We start from the raw sequence: 17,064 nt of genomic DNA on the forward strand, positions 1-17,064 counted from the left end.
TAAGAGTTCAGGAGTTGCAAGCAATACACCTTAATAGGAATGCCAAATGGCATGATTGTTGAGAAAATATTTGTGCATGCCATTTTCATGTAAAGGTTTGATCTTCAAAATAGTTAACGATGGATTGTATACAGCAATTTGGTGAAGAATTTAGATTATTATAGCAATTTTTATTGGATACTATTTACATTGCAAACATTTGTTTATGATCTGATGGTCTTTCTTTAAATAAAAATAACTTATATGAATGCATGAAATACAATATAAAATTTCGCATTTTTACCATTTAGAGGGATATGCCCATAAAATTACGGAAGTTTATCAACAAACCCACGCATACCACATTTGGTAAGTGTGCAGACAAGATTATATTTATCGTGCGATAATCGTGGCTAACAGATAAACAATTACGCTACCAGATAGGCACTGCATAAACAAGCTTATATTTACATTGTATTGATGACCTCCGTAATTCTTGAAGTATGAACATTACAATAAATAGAAAGTGTCCGACACCTACAGATTTAAGATAAGACACGAATACATCTCAAGTGTCAATTGTAATTTTCATTACATATGTAATGCTATAAAGGGTAATCGTAAAACATAACGGCAATTTATTGTTACTTTGTGTCAATATAAGCAACCAGTGAACTGTGGCCGCACGAATTAACACCATGATTTGGAAACCATGTTATCATTTCATTAATCAATAGGAGAAGGATATGTATAAATTTACATAGATGTTCGAGTTCATAGATAGTACAAAAGGTTTATCCTATGTGGAAAAAGGTTTTTGCACGAATTACGATTTCTTAACTCGTATACAAGTCGTATTATTGTTCTGTTTAACAAAATGCTTTGGTGTTTGCGTCACACTTTCGAAGCTTCAATAATGATTTAATGTTCATTAAACGATAAAATATTATTGTATTTATTATGTTTACTTACTTTATCCCTATTTCGCGTGGATATTATAAATATTGTATTATATTTATTTTATTACATGTACATTCCACTGAGAAGAGGGAGAATGCAATGACAGCGAGTCAACGACAGACTGTTCCATGTAGATTGATAACTGTTCTTCTCTGAAAACTGTTACGCCCACTAATGTGTTAGCTTTGAAAGAATGTCCAATACACTTGAATGGGTCTGTGGAAGTTGTCAACCGTTATCATTTTGCAAATGTACACTTTTAATACTACGAACAATCTCAAGATAATCTCGAGAAAAAGCCATTCAAAAGGATACCATCCATCTACATTACTACTTGTAAAGTTTAATTAACTTTATGCTCCAATTAAAATAATATGTATGGTCTATTAAATTAAAGGTACTTTAATTATTAATATTATAACATTGTTAATATAAGTCGCCTAATGTTTAACTTAGCTGTTAATAATGTGTAAATAATTATGAAAAGTTATCCAATATAAATGTGATTTGTCTGAATATCCTCGTGTGTATTACATAAACATACAATGGAAATACAAACAAACGTAACGTGGTGATTTTAACAGGAATATATAAAATGTGACAATAAAATGAAACAGTGAATTTGTCAATTAAACTTATAAATTATATAAACAAGCGCAATGTAAGTACAAAGTTTCGATTAAAGTATACCGGCTTTTAATTTTTGTAATTCACTTATATGTAATGCACATAGGTCAATATATTGCATTATTCACATTTTAATTGAATACGCTTGTTACGTTATAAATTTCAACAGCGCAACGACAATAATATTCGCATTTTACATTTTTATATAACACCAAATTACAACAAAATCTAAATCGATTTTTAATTCGTTAAATTTACATTATAAATGAAGATAAAACCCTAAAAGCAGAATAAGAAAACAAAGTATACAAATCGTTGTTTATACAAGAGTCGTCATTAAACATATTTACAGTGTTATACTAGGGATATGTACAGCTCCTCGATATTTTCAATGTATAACTTTTATAGCAAGAATATCTTATTTAATTATAGACGCTTATAGGAAATGTTTCGCCATATTGCTCCTTATCTACAGGTTAATGTAGTGACAGAACGTTACTTTTACATTACGACGGCATAAAGATTTTAACGATTTTATTTAAAATGCAATTGATATTGCAAGGCTATGATGATTATTGGTTGCGTTTGTGATGGTGGCTCCGTAAGCTTATTGCATCAATAAGCGTTGACTTACGTTCAGAATGATATCTTATAGATCGTCAAGTCACTTGTGAGAATGATTCCATGATTGAATAATTATACTTGCTTAGCTCCATGAACAGCAAGTTAGAACAATACACCTGAATAGAATAGCCAAATGACATTTTGTAGAAAATGCCCTTGCGAAAATGTTTTCATGTTACGATATATCTTGAAAAGATTAGCCGTTGGATCGTTTACAGGAATGTATTGTCAACATTTTTAAACATATTAGTTCTTTTTTTTTTATTTGTGTATACTATTTACACTGCATACATTTGTTATGATATGTTGGTTTTTTAATTGAAATAACATGCAGTAGTGTACAAACTGTTAAAGAGTAGTCTTCATTGTCGCATATTGTATATGTGTATATTTGTGAATTTAACAAATAAATCCACATGTTTAAATAATGGAAATAATAATCTTTCATAAACTGTTTACAATACAATATTCCCATTATTTTACCATACATTGAAGCAGGATATGTCCATGAAATTACGGAAGTTTTCAACAACCCACGCAGACGGCCTTTTGTAATTACAGACAAACAGACACAATTTCAGTTAAACAACACAATCTGATATTTACATTTAATATATCGCCTCATTGAAGTATGAACTAAATTATTTGGAAGATACACACACAGCTCAAGTGTCAGTTTGTATTTGCGGTAATCTGACGACAATCTTCAAAACACGTGTAATGTTAAATAAGGTTATCGCACATAGAGAACGGCAAATATATGTTTCATTGTGTCAATATTAGCAGTTAATGAACTGTGGGCGCACAAATACACCCCATAATATGGGAATCATGTGTTCATTTCGTGGGTAATAGATTGAAATACTGAATGCATGTAGGATATTTCGTTTTTGTTAATGTGTTGTATAAATATCCATCGGAATTTCCGCATTCAATCAGCCAGGTATTTTACTACCAGGCGCGGCGTGCTTTTATGTGGACAGTGGTTTAATTAAATATTAGTACACTACGTTTTTAAAATGTTAATTCTATAATACAAATTGTTCATTTTAATTAAATGTATACAAATCAGCGTGAACAATAACGCAAATTGGAAAGCGGACAAATACATTTTATCACCTAAACCGGAATTTATTCAATTTTGAATTCATACGGATTTCCCGGCGTACTTTTCAACACACGTAAAATTGATAGTGGAATCATTTCCGTTTAAACTCACTGTGTGAGACAATGCAGGATAGTGTGACCCTGTAATTGGTTTGCATAAAGTTTTCTAGGTTTGCTTAATTTACAAATAATATTCCCTGTTGGCCTACAACTTGCCACAACATAGGCTACGAGTCATGTGTCTGTCGGCCAGAAGTACGCACGGAGGCGGACTCTCTTTTGTATTCGTGCGAGGATCTGACTCGATACGGAAACCATTGTGACCCCGCTAATACTAGAAAGGGCTGCGTATTGTACTGCATAGGTAATTCGTAAGTTTATAAATTTATCTAAATATTTAGGGACAGTCTAGGACCAATGCGTGTGACATTAGTAATTCAAATGAATACAAGTAAAATCCTTTGACATTTTTAAATTTTTGATAAATGCAATATGTTTTTCACCTTAAAATGAACAGTTCTGAGTAGTCTAATAATTTGACATCGATGCAATTATTATTATTTATTATGTATTATTATTTATGCCATATAGACAAGGCAGTAGATCAAAATTAGAAAATATGGACAAAGTCGCAATAATCTCTGAACCGAACATTGCAGCGACTGATTTTGGAAAAGGACAATGCCATAACTTTGTTACGGAAAAGTAAGTTAAACATAGTCATAACTAGAAGAGCAAAGCGCATCAAACTAGAAACAATTATATCGTAAATAAAAAAAAAAGCATATATACTTTTCTATTGGGTGTAAATGGACTTTCACTTTTAAATTCATTTGGCTTAAATGTTACATTAAGTAACACTATTGTGTTTTAAGAAAGATATCTCAACACGCCAAGTTCTCTTGCGTACGACACGTGCATAAGTTAAGATTTGTTGTGATGACATTTAACTTCGTTTGCATACGCATACTAATTATCCGTATGCATTTCAGATTGTGATTTGTAAGTAACAATTGAGTTTTAATCATGCCAAACAGCAACCAATCCTAAGTATAAATATTTAAATATTGTGTTATATATCAAGATTCTGTGCTTTTTGTTTTGTAATTTGAGGACTTTGAGAGTAACTGATATAATTATACATAATTAAGGACTGTATTTTTTATTCTAACTGTACATATTTATTTTTCTCTGTGCATTTTCATATTGCTGTACGTAATTTTCGAGCGTTCAATCTTATTGGTACATTTTACATACGCATATTCACAAAGTCAATCTCTACTTAAAGTTCCTAATTGCTCACATATTTTTCATTTGCTTTTAGGTTTTCTATGACACCTTTTTCAAATTACATCTTTTCTTTCTCTACTTAGTCAACTCAAATATTTCGCTTTGATGTAATTTCTTTGTACATGCAATGACAAATATATTACAGAGGCATCTGAACAGGCGAGGAAACGCGAAGAAGCCCACAATATAATCCAAATGTATATTGGAATATTAGTGGGAACACTTTTGACGCTTTGTTTGCCACTGGCAGTGGTACTATTTGTTTACTGCAAGAAGAATGATTACACGTAAGTTTACGAAACAAATCCTAACTGTGCATGCACATGATCTTAATAGAAAGCATTCTTCTCTTCAAGTTATCAGAGATCACATCGCTTTTTAGGGATCACATTAACTAGTAAATGTGTACTAAAACTTCCTAATACATCTTCCTGACCATATGCACTCATCTAATTTTGTTTCCACACTATTTAGATCAGTCAACAATTCTGAATCAAGTTTAATCGACTCGACAGCTTACTCGAAAACCGTGTCCGAATCAAAAGAACCAAAAAGAAAACAAAAAAGTAGTCGTGCAGCCGAGTCCACAGTCGAGTCCACGAACATTATGAACCGGGAATCCCATATTATAATGGAGGAAACACATCCAAAAGAGTATCGGGACGATCGACTCAACGATGTTCCTCCACAACAGAATGACAGCGGAGAACTTTGTCCAATGTAGCCAGAACACGAAACAACGGAATCAATCCAAATAAAACGGCGGACTAAAATTAATGGGACAGTATTGTGGCATTCTTGACCCTTACGTTGAATTCCTCAACTTGATAGAATGCACGGAACTCAACCGCTTAAGTTAAACACAATGAAATATGTTAAACCTTAAAATAAACTTTTAACAATTCTAACCAGGAATCGAACTGAAGTCGCCGAAATAAAAGTCAAACTCTATGACATATTGACCATTCTCAAAGTCATGTTTCATTTTGAGAATTTAAGTGTTTGTAACGAATTGTTTTACCTATATCAATTTAAACCGATATTTTCTCATAAACGAGCGTGTATTTTCCTTACATGTCTATTTCATAGTGTCATTTTGCTCAATTTTGTACACTGTTCTTTTTTCGCAATTTGTGAAAAAAGGTTGCAAAAACGTCAACTCCTAAATGTGTTAATAAGTCACTGTTTGTTCGGATGAACGTGATGTTTGATGTCTCATGTGTAAAAAATCATAGTATGCATATATTGAAGCTTTATCTATGTCTATTAGAAGCTGGCCGATGGTAAATGCAAATTGAAATGTCGAGGTTTATGCAAATTTACCTTACTCGTGCAAGATGGTAGCAAATGTCAGGATACGTGGCAAACTGCTGATACCAAAATGCATATTATGTACGTGAGTTGACGTGGCAATCTAGTTGTCGAAAAAAGCGAAAAGGAGTATTTGCTTTTACCAGCAAAATGCTGCTCGATGTTATTTTATGATACATGTGTACATGTTGGGAACGCTTTCGAACATTGAAATACTCCTGTAAAACAATCGTCGCAAAGACTTTAAACATACATCTTGCTATACAAGATAGACGCTATAGTCAGAATTGGTGTTTAAAAATATACAATATATGTTTCAATGAAAAGCTGTTTTTATATTTTGTTTGACTTGATAATTTATAAAAGGGACTTTTTCACAGATTTACGTTATCTTTTAAAGGTTCATTTAATATATAAACTTGCACATATTTAATCATTTGAATGGTATACAATATTTATATGCGTAATAAAAAATTACCTAAAAAATACTGCATGCTCGGGAATTGCAACCCGGGTATTCTTAAACCAAAATCTTGTACGTATTCACTGCATCACGCCGGACTAATTACACCTCGAATTATAATCGCTATGTTTGAGATTAAAGTATTTTCCTAATTATTGATTCACCACAAATGCTTTATTTTTTTATTTTTACTGATTTCGAATAATGATTATCCAAAAAAGAATCCATATTTTAAAAACTTGTCTAAGTAATGAGTGTAAGTTCGAGTTTTTAACATAATTTATACATTCTGTTTTGAATAATGTTTTTGAAAACCGTCATTTTGCCGAAACTGTGAACAAATTTAATATTTTATAGCACACTGTGCAGAACAAATAGATAAGATGTTCGTCGGGCATAACGTTTGTAAAATAATTTAGTTTCTTCATTGTCCATTATGCCCCGCATCTGATTGTTTAAACACAGATTGGTCTTTGACCATGTATTTTGGTTAAATCTGCATATTTTTACATTCTATACTGTTTATTGGTCGTTAAACAAATTATTAGCACAAATAGGCACTATATAATAAGCTGAATGGCAGAAATGTTCAACAAATATGCACGCATTTTTTTCTCCGCTTGCGTGAAAATGGAACACACTATTTTTATTTTTTTTATCTCGCGTACTTCATTCGAGTTTTTTAATCTGATTGTGTTTGCGTTTTTTCAGAAAGAAGAGCGTTCAATAAACTGCATGCAGTAAATGTACATTATATTTTAAACAGAATATTGCAAGATTTCACGCACCACGAAATATTACTCATCCAACCATATAAAAATATCCCGTGTAAAGACTAAACTTTAAAACAAAAGGATGACGCAATATTATCTAATTCTATGTTTGTACTTGAACTCGGTTACAAAATTTTATTATCTTTGTAATATGATATGCATGTTGCAGCTTTCGGTCTACGAAAGAACTTTTAAAAAGACGTGCGTTCCTTTTAAGATAATTATAGCAATGATAACATGTTAATTATAAACACGAACACGCCCACACTTTAGACTCCGTAAACAGTGCATGAACTGGGAAAATTAAGCAAAAATTATGTAATTTTAAATTATTCATTGGTTGGTATATGGAAATTTGATATGTCTTATTATCATACACCAGGCATTTCCCCAGACGGTTTAAGCACAGCTGGCCCGCGGTGCCTGGACTTCAAAATCCATTACGCCGCGGCGCTCGATTTTCAGATAATGACGTCGCGATGCTTTAAAAGTAAACAAGCCATTTCAAGCTCTAATCCGAAGGTTGTCTGCATTCTGGCATCGACCAATTCTTATAAGTTTTATGTTCATAATAATAGATTTGATAAGACGCGAGCATGATTTATGGGTTGTTTATAGGGGTCAATTATGGTGTGTATCCCCTAATAATGGTCTATAATGATCGATTATTACCGGTACACGTGACGTAAGAGCAATTAAAGGTATGCTCGATTTTGTTGCTGTTCCATTTTAATTGCACACGACTTTTCACAAAATAAACAGTCAACATTGTTTGTTGCGGTAGTGCATACTTGAATAACAGAACATAACATGTGTTTTATTATTACTTGCAGTATAACTAAACAAAGCGTGATTAAGAAGATTCACGTCACGTTAATCATATTATTTTAGTAAAACACAGTATACGTTTCAGCGTAATTTAAGTTATATTTACAATTAATTGAAGTCAAACCTCTCACTTGATTTCTCCCGCAAAACTTACAATGTTCACACTATTTTCTCAAACGCGACTAAATTAACAGCACCAACAAAACACCCATTCACATCAAATAGCTTATATAATATTTTCGGAAAACGCTAAATATCTGCAACAAAGTTTTCTTTAGTTTTGATGCACGAAATAATGATACCATGGAATATACGATCAGTCTCTGTGTCTGGATATCTGCAATTGCACATTTCTTTGTAAGCACTACTAATTATCGTCGCTGTCAGAGAGTAAAATAAGTGAAAGAGAAAGTGTCAAGGACGTTTTAGTGATCCTGAGACCTCCAACCCACGAACAAAAAGTCTCAAACAGCGATAACAGAAGTTAAAGGAGGTAAGAACATCTTTACTTAACTAAACTTTTTATAAGTATGTAGTGAAATGAACGCAAAATGAAATCGCACGTGAATAATTATTAAAAACAGACAGATAGTGTGTTTAATAAAATATCAGACACTGCAGATGATAACATTTAAATACAAAAGCATATCTTAATGTAACTTGATAAACATATACTAGACTTTAAAATAAAACAGTTGTTTGAAAAAATAATCCACCCTTTTGTAGGTTTATTGTGCTCTTTGTGTATTCTTCACATGTGCAGATCAGTGCGTTCAGAAGTCGGTACTGCTCCTTGGGTACTTGACTAGACTGTCAATAATATACGTAATAACAAACGAAAATTGATTTTTTTGCTTAAGCATATCTTAGTGTTAAGTCAATGCGATTACACATTCTAATTTCAGAATAATTTTACATATTGTTTGTATTTCAGACTGCGAGTAGGCTTAAGAACAATGAAAGGGGGTAAACACAGAAAATTCACCTCGCCTGAAGTCTGCTGTCCTCAATGCTCTGGTGATGGTCAGCATTGATGGACCAGACAATGAGGCAGTGGACTTAATTATTTTATAATATAAAATATGACTTTAATATAATAAATTGAGGAAAACTAAAATAAAAAAATCAAATAATTTTAATGCTTTCATAGCTCCAAATTAGTGTGTACTTTATATAGGAACATGTAGAAAAAAGTGGTTAAATAGCTCCTAAGTATTGTGTTTTGTGATTTAGAAAATGAAGAGAAAAAAAAGAAAGCTTAATGGGCACCCTTTTGAATCAACCCCCATTCCGCCATGTCTTGCCGCTGTGCTTGACCAAAATCCTGGTGAAATGCCTGTACACATATAATATTTGCATACGCTCCCATCATGGGATGTTAGCTTAAAAAAATAATTTAAAAAAATAAAATGTTATTTTGTACTATTTACCGAATGCGCCACGCACATGTAGGCTTTGAAGTGACGAATGTCTATTGCTGAGTACGTTTGAAGTTGATAACTGGTCCTCGTCATAAATGTCTCCATCTTAGCAATTGTAATGTTTTGGTCCGCATCATCAATGGACCATACGATGCGAAGAGCGGTACGTCAGCGTCCCTTTACAATGTTACCCGGCTCATGTTAGTCATATTCTGACAAGAAAAAGATATAACGCATGTTTAAGTATCCAGAAAAAAATCTTCGTATTTCAATGAGAGGCATTGACGCTGTTTAACCTTATAGACTGTCATCGTAAATGTGTATTTAATCACCCAACCAAATAATCAATTCAGTGTTGCAAGTTTGTTTTTATGTCAAAAACCTACCGATATTCACAACTCAGATGACGAGGTATCTAAACACTAACTTACGTTTCGTGAACCACTCAAGTTTCACCACATCATCTAAGTATGAATGAATGTAAGAATGAAATTGCCTATGATGGCTTTTATAAACTTATTTACTTCTTATATGATATCCATAATAATATCGTGCGACAAATCATTAATTACTAATGTGTGTTAATACATCAAAGAAGCTTTTGTTTTAAGAAATACGATCCTAAATAATACTGTTTTCAGTTTAATACATTTTATTACCGCATCGATAGAACTTCCGTGTTCTTGTCGTCGATTGTGCTTATTTGTATTTATATTCTTAAATAACTTCATATATTATATATTGGTTAATTGTTATACCTATTTACGTGACAGAAAATAATGTGTATATTTAAGTATTAAAACGATGTTTTGTTGTATAAGACTAAATAAAATATTTGTCTGTATGTCAGATATCACAGTAATTGAAGCTCTCAATCGGCGAGTGCAACCGGAAGTACCAACCAACGACATGATCACAATGATGGACACTGTTCTTTATAACAACACAATTTCATTCAATGGAGACCACTACATGCAAAATGAAGGAACTGCTATAGGATCGCACTTAAGAATGAATTACGCATCGACCTTCATGGGAGCCTGGGAGACAGAGTTATTTTCAAAATCAAATAAACATCCAATAGCCTTCTTCCGTTTTGTTGATGATGTTTGGGGCTTGTGGACACATGGTTTGGAGGCACTAAAGACATTCCATGCGGTTGCAAATGAAATCCATCCACGAATACAGCTAGAGCTCCGCTACTCCACAGAGCAGCTCGAATTCCTAGACACAATGACGTCTATTCGAAAAGGAAGGCTGGTTTCAGACCTATATACCAAACCAACAGATCGGCACCTCTACCTGCACATGGACTCGTCGCATACCGAGTCTACGAAGAAGGCCATTCCGTACGGCTTAGGTGTGAGGCTGAAAAGAATATGTTCGGAACAGACGGACTACAAAAAACACAGAGATGAGATAAAAGAGCAACTACAGAAGCGAGGATACAATGGCCGATTCGTCGAGACAGAGCTCAAGAAAGTTGATAGCAAGAAGCGAGAAAATCTGCTGCATACGAAAGTGCCTTCAAAAAGTACTTCCAGGGTACCGCTCGTTATCACTTTCTCCAGAGCGCTACCAAATGTCGGCCATATCCTCCGGAAACACCTGCCAACACTCCACATTTCAGATCATATGAAAAACGTATTTCCTGAACCCCCGTTAGCAGCATTGAGAAGAGACTGCAACCTTCAAGACATATTGGTTCATAAAAAGCACAACCATATGTTTATCCGAGTTCATAACAGGAGCGGACCTTGTGGGGCACAGAGGTGCGCAATCTGTCCATACATGATGGAGGCTGAAAAGTTCAGCGACACCACCGGCAAAAGCTACAATATGCAGAACGAGGTCACCTGCAAATCCACCAATGTAGTCTACGCTGTACACTGCGAACGGTGTAAGACCTTCGTATACGTAGGAGAAACGGGAGATACCCTGTACCAGCGACATCTTCTTAACCTGTCCCGGATACGGACTCGACACAACGACCCGGTAGCTGAGCACTTCTACACAAACGGCCACAGCGTCGCAGACTTCCGGGTCATGGGACTCGAAAAATTAAATGGAACCGACGAGTACCAGAAGACCATCGAACAACTTTGGAAGCGCAAACTGAGGACGTTCAAACCATATGGACTAAACACAAAAGACTAAAATTGGCGCGCAATTTAACGTGCGATAATATAACGTCACTTCCGCTAAAGATGATATGCTTATTCACAAATAAACGCCGCTGAAGAAGACCGAGAGTTCGAAAGCTACGGAAAATTTAATAAAATCGTTTTATTTTATATAAACGGCTAAAAGCGACTTTATTCTATATATATATATATGCGAAATATGTTGAAAAAAAAAACATTTGAAAACTTATCACCCTGTAAAATTATGCGTTAAATTTCAAAACATCCGGGCCTGAGCGCCACCTCGGAAGTACCATTGGCTCATTTATTAATGCATCTATAAAAAAAACAGGTGGCGCGCATGATTAACGGCCGTGGATATTACGACCGCGAATCCCGTCCATTATGTCCCGCATCCGATTGTTTAAGTACATGTTATTACCGCATCGATAGGGCTTCCTAGTTCTTGTCGTCGATTCTGCTAATTTGTGTTAATATTATTAAAGGACTTTGTGTATTATATAATTTAGTATTTTCTGTTGTAGAAGACTAAATTAAATATATGTCTTTATGTCTGATCGCGAATCCCGAACACATTTTGATCAAATCATCGGCAAGGTAGTTTTTGTAAGGGAAAAACTTCATGGTGACATTTAAGATATCATTCAACTGAGTAAGTTCCCTTACATTTTGTCGTATACTTCTTCAAATTATATTTTATTTTATACGCTACATTTTAACTCACACATTTTATAAGATACTTTTTATTGTTGCGGCTTGCATGTAATTGGTTACATTTGTTCATTCAGGAAAATTAAGTATTGATATCGCCCAATCGTAAAGGGATCATGTAGGCAAAAGGTCTATTAAACATATCATAAAAATAGTTTTTTACCCTATGAATGTTCTTTCTATTGCAGGTTCGTAAACAAACAGACAAACAGACGTACGGACGGAGAGACCGACGGACCGACAAACAGGTAGAATGACAAAGAGATAGACAGACAGACAGATAAACACACACACAGAAATACAAACAGAAAGAAATACATCCAGACAGACATTCATGCAGATAGAAAAACAGGCAAACAGACAGAAAGAACGATTGACAAGGCAGACGGACAGACTAACAGACTGACATACTGTACAGACAGAGAGACAGACAGACAGACAGGCGGACGGACGGACAGACAGACATGGTAGGCAGGTGGACGGACAGACAGACAGATAAACAGACAAACAGACAGACAGACAGGCAGACACAAAAACCGACGAACGGACGGACGAACAGATGTACTGACGGACGGGCAGAGAGACGAACGGGCGGAGAGACAGCCAGACAGACATGCAGGCACACAGACAGACACACACACAGACAGACGCACAGGCGTTCAAACAGGCAGGCAGGCAGACAGACAGACTGACAGACAAACAGACAGACAAACAGACAGACGGACTGACAGAACAGACATAACACAGTAAGGTAGGCAGGCGGACGGATGGACGGACGGACATATAGACATAGTTTAATTGTTCATGTATGTCACACGAATTTAAAAAAAAGTACAATAATATTGTTTATATAGACCATCTCATTTGATTTTGGATTTGGATTTGGAGGTGTACATGCGACATTAATTTCACTTTTTATAAACTAATACATGAATATGAAAGACGAATGTATAACATGTATAATAAACATGCTATCCCATAGTCGTACGATTATAAAAATGTTGTTTACTTCAATTATATTCAAACCGGCCAAGTTTATGCCGATACCTGACCACGCTTACTCCTCTATTTTGTACAACTAAACATTTTATTGAGTATTCAAATGAAGAAATCTGCACAGAAAAGTAACAATTTCCCAATACATATCTTTTGTACATGACTGAGTTTTCGACTGCTAAGCAGAAAATAATTTGCGAATGTATAACAATCTTACTTCGATGACTTTGACTACTCTTTCTGTGTTAATATTTATACAAATAATACTGACGAAGGCTATAACCGAAGCACGTATAGTTTTATGAAATTAAAATTAAATATTAGTATTGAGTTTGAGTGTTCAATGTTATTTAATTTTTACAACATGTCGCAGTGAGAAGTGTATCCGTAAAATATGTTAAATAGGTCATATAGCCTTGATACGTGAAAGTATTTGTACATACGTACGGACCCGTGCTTGCTATGTTTTTGGTTATATCGTTATAATTACATGAATATGAAATAAATTAGATCAGTCATAGATTTCTTGTAAGTATGTTTCACTTCTTTTTAAAACAATGTATACTCTTGCAAGAAAATGAGGTGATCCGTTTCGTCGTTTCACCGTGTATAATACTTATCTGTATAGCATGTAGCCTTGTGTGTGCCCGTTTGTAAACAGTTAAGAAGCGTTATTTTTAAATCGAGGTTAACAATTTAACTAACTGTTTATATTATCAACATTTTACATTACTGTCACTTCATCATGTTTATTTTAATAACGGCCCTTCATTAGAACAACGTAATGAATATATACAATCATCGGGTTTTCCGACGTAATTCACGGAGGGAATAATACATACTAACACCTACATATTGAGACAGAGATTCACGAATTGTTTAAAAGTTAGTGTAATAGACGATTGATAAGTTATGTTTGTATACGATGAATAAGTTATTACTATTAATATCAGTATGCAGTCAAAACAACGTCTATTGGGCAACAGAATATATCCCTTGCGGGCTGACAAGCTGTTACAACGTAGGTTACGAGGTATGCATTGGCCCGCCGGAAGTGCGCACGGAAGCCGATTCGGACTGTTATTCGTGTGACGCTTTAGCGCAAATTGAGAACCCTTGTGATCCGGCGGCCAAGAGGATTGGGTGCATGAAACAACAAAGCGATGCAAAGATATCAAGCACCTAATTTTTGGACAAAACGTTTCGTTACAAAATTTTTGCGAGTTGTAGGAAACATTTAAACACATGTATATAATGTAAAATACTTCAGTTATATAACGTACGGTAAAACTGGATGATACATTTTAAGATTGCGATTATGTATAAATATCATGTAACCTGAATAGAAGTGACACAAATTTCGTGTCTAAATTTATATGCTTTAGAAGCAGTCCAGCACCAACAAAGTCTACGGGAAAGAAGCAATGTCTATCTCATCGGCCTTCCATGTCTAGCAGCGTTGATATTTCTTGCGTCGGTGGTTTTCTGCATGCGCAGACAGTATAGGTCAGTATGAAAACTAACTTGTTACATCAAACTAAATATTGGAATGTGAAAATCGTGTAGTTTTTTTTGCATTTGGTAAGTATATGGATGTGTTTGATACTCTTACGTTATTTTTGGCAGACGTAAAAGAAAACGAATTTATGCCGAACCTGAGGAGTCGTGTGCTATTTCCCTTGTCCTAGCACATTCTAGTAGTAATACTCAGCTAACAGTTACTACAGATATGACCAAATTAATAAATGAAACTGAAAAACACCATTCACCCGAACAATTAAACAAAGAAACGGACATTGGCCGTGCACCACCTGTCACGCCGCCATCCGATAATAACGATGCGGACTCCATCAAAGAAGCTAGATCTGAACCCCGCGGTAATTCAACAACAGATATCGTTGACCAACCCGGCGCCTCTGGTTCACCTGAGCCACACGATGGACAATGCCATGACGGACGGTTATGCAGTGTTTCTCCACAATCTAAAGATCATGGAAAACTGTGCACAAATTCGTCTTATTTCAAATACCCTACAGAAACCAACGGTTAGAGAGTGATGGGTGCTTTGTTTCATATACTAACTTTCGCTAGGGTAGGTATTCTTACACTTTTTGATGATTTAATAGTGTATTTTTTTATAAGTATGCTTACGACATACATATATATATATAAACAGTGTTTAAATGCAAAGCATTGTTAAACACGATGTTTAGTTTATTATAAAAGACGCGGTTATTTGAATGCGCTCCTTGTAATGCATTTCCGCATGTCTCGCATAACTGACGTCAGGAGTGGCATTGGAATACATAATAGGGTGTCACGTCACTGTTCGTGAAAATAGGCTTACATGTCAACAAGCAAAGCGTGACTTTATACATTGGAGTGTTTATTATAATAATGCATAGTATATTATTTAAATCCTTATCGAACTTAAAAAATATATTAAAGACTTCAGTTGTGATCGTAATTTGTACGAAGTGCATTAAACGCATGTGAAGCTTATGAAATCCCAACTGCGTCTTGGAAATCCCATTGGTAAAACTGCGTATCATACATTAAACATAATCAGGCTAAATCTGACCTTAATATTCAAAGCAGTCGTTCCTTGATTAGCTTATGGACTTTGTGTGAAACAAATGTTCTTGTTTGCACTGTTATTTATGTTACTCCAAACCGCAGGTATGAAAGTACAGTGTAAAGTTTACACATTTCTGAGTCAAACACGTAAGGCTGTGTGACTTGCTATTTGAGCTGTTCGTTGTGAAAGGTATCGTGTAGACGATAATCAACTGTCACCTTTTGAAACATTATTGTCAGGATAAAAAAAAAACGAACATAGAGCTTCTTGTGTGTTGGATACGAAAATGGTTAAATATATAGATACTGTAGTTTCCAATGCATTTTAATAATATTAGATACTAATATATTATTTTCAAATATATAATTCCATCAACAATTGCTCTGTATTATGTCATTTTGTGTGGTTGTTTTTATTTTTAAGACGGTTTTATTTGAATAAGTCGTATGCTTTCAAGGCAAGAAGTTTTTCCTTGTCATTTGTTTAATCTAATGTAATACGACGACAAAATATTCATGTTTTATCTGTTATTAATCAACCGAAGTTACCATACTGTGAAGATGTATATCGTTCAACAAAAAACGTAAGTTGAGCAAGATTGACTAGGCACAAGTTTTGCCGATCAATTCGGTTTTGCCCAAAGACAATCACAAGTGGAATTTCCGCTGATGTCAATGCGGCATTTTCACATTCACTGAGTGGAAATTCCAGATCTACAACAGTTATTTTACCGATACGGTTAGATAACATAAGCACAGATATTTACTCTTGTAGTATCGATTTCGTAAAATACGAACAACGACTAGTTAAAAAAAGTCATTACATTATTATTTAACAATTTTGTATTATAACTTTACATTACGCATTTCACTTTATATAAATCGAAAGTAGTAATGCATGGAAATAACAAAAACACGTTAGAAAACTGGGTCATGGGTATGTTCTGCATGAACATTGTAGGCTCGTTGTTTACATAATCAACATTGGTAAATTAAAATATTGAAATTCCTCACCTTAGATCCAATAAAACTAATTTTGAATTTTCACTTCGGGCTTCATTTATAATCCATTGTAGATATTTTCAAAATATCGACACTAGTTACGAATGATTGATATAGGTATCCATGTATAATGACTATATTCGAGTGAAGTGAGGATATCACACCTGGCTGTCCTTACAATTCACTGCCCTTTTTGTACGTCGGAAGTGTAATTAAGATATCGCTTATCTTATTGTTTTATTGTTAATTGA

At 34.4% G+C, this 17,064-nt stretch overlaps 1 long non-coding RNA gene across 1 annotated transcript; it reads left to right on the plus strand.

Moving 5' to 3' along the window:
* The first annotated feature begins 14,389 nt into the window (after positions 1–14,389).
* On the plus strand, positions 14,390–16,858 carry LOC127854157 (uncharacterized). The gene is made up of 2 exons (XR_008036941.1): positions 14,390–14,740; positions 14,861–16,858. It is a non-coding gene; the product is annotated as an uncharacterized LOC127854157 (long non-coding RNA).
* The last annotated feature ends 206 nt before the right edge of the window (positions 16,859–17,064 follow it).

Source organism: Dreissena polymorpha, chromosome 12 (assembly GCF_020536995.1).
Source record: "Dreissena polymorpha isolate Duluth1 chromosome 12, UMN_Dpol_1.0, whole genome shotgun sequence".
NCBI lineage: Eukaryota > Metazoa > Mollusca > Bivalvia > Myida > Dreissenidae > Dreissena > Dreissena polymorpha.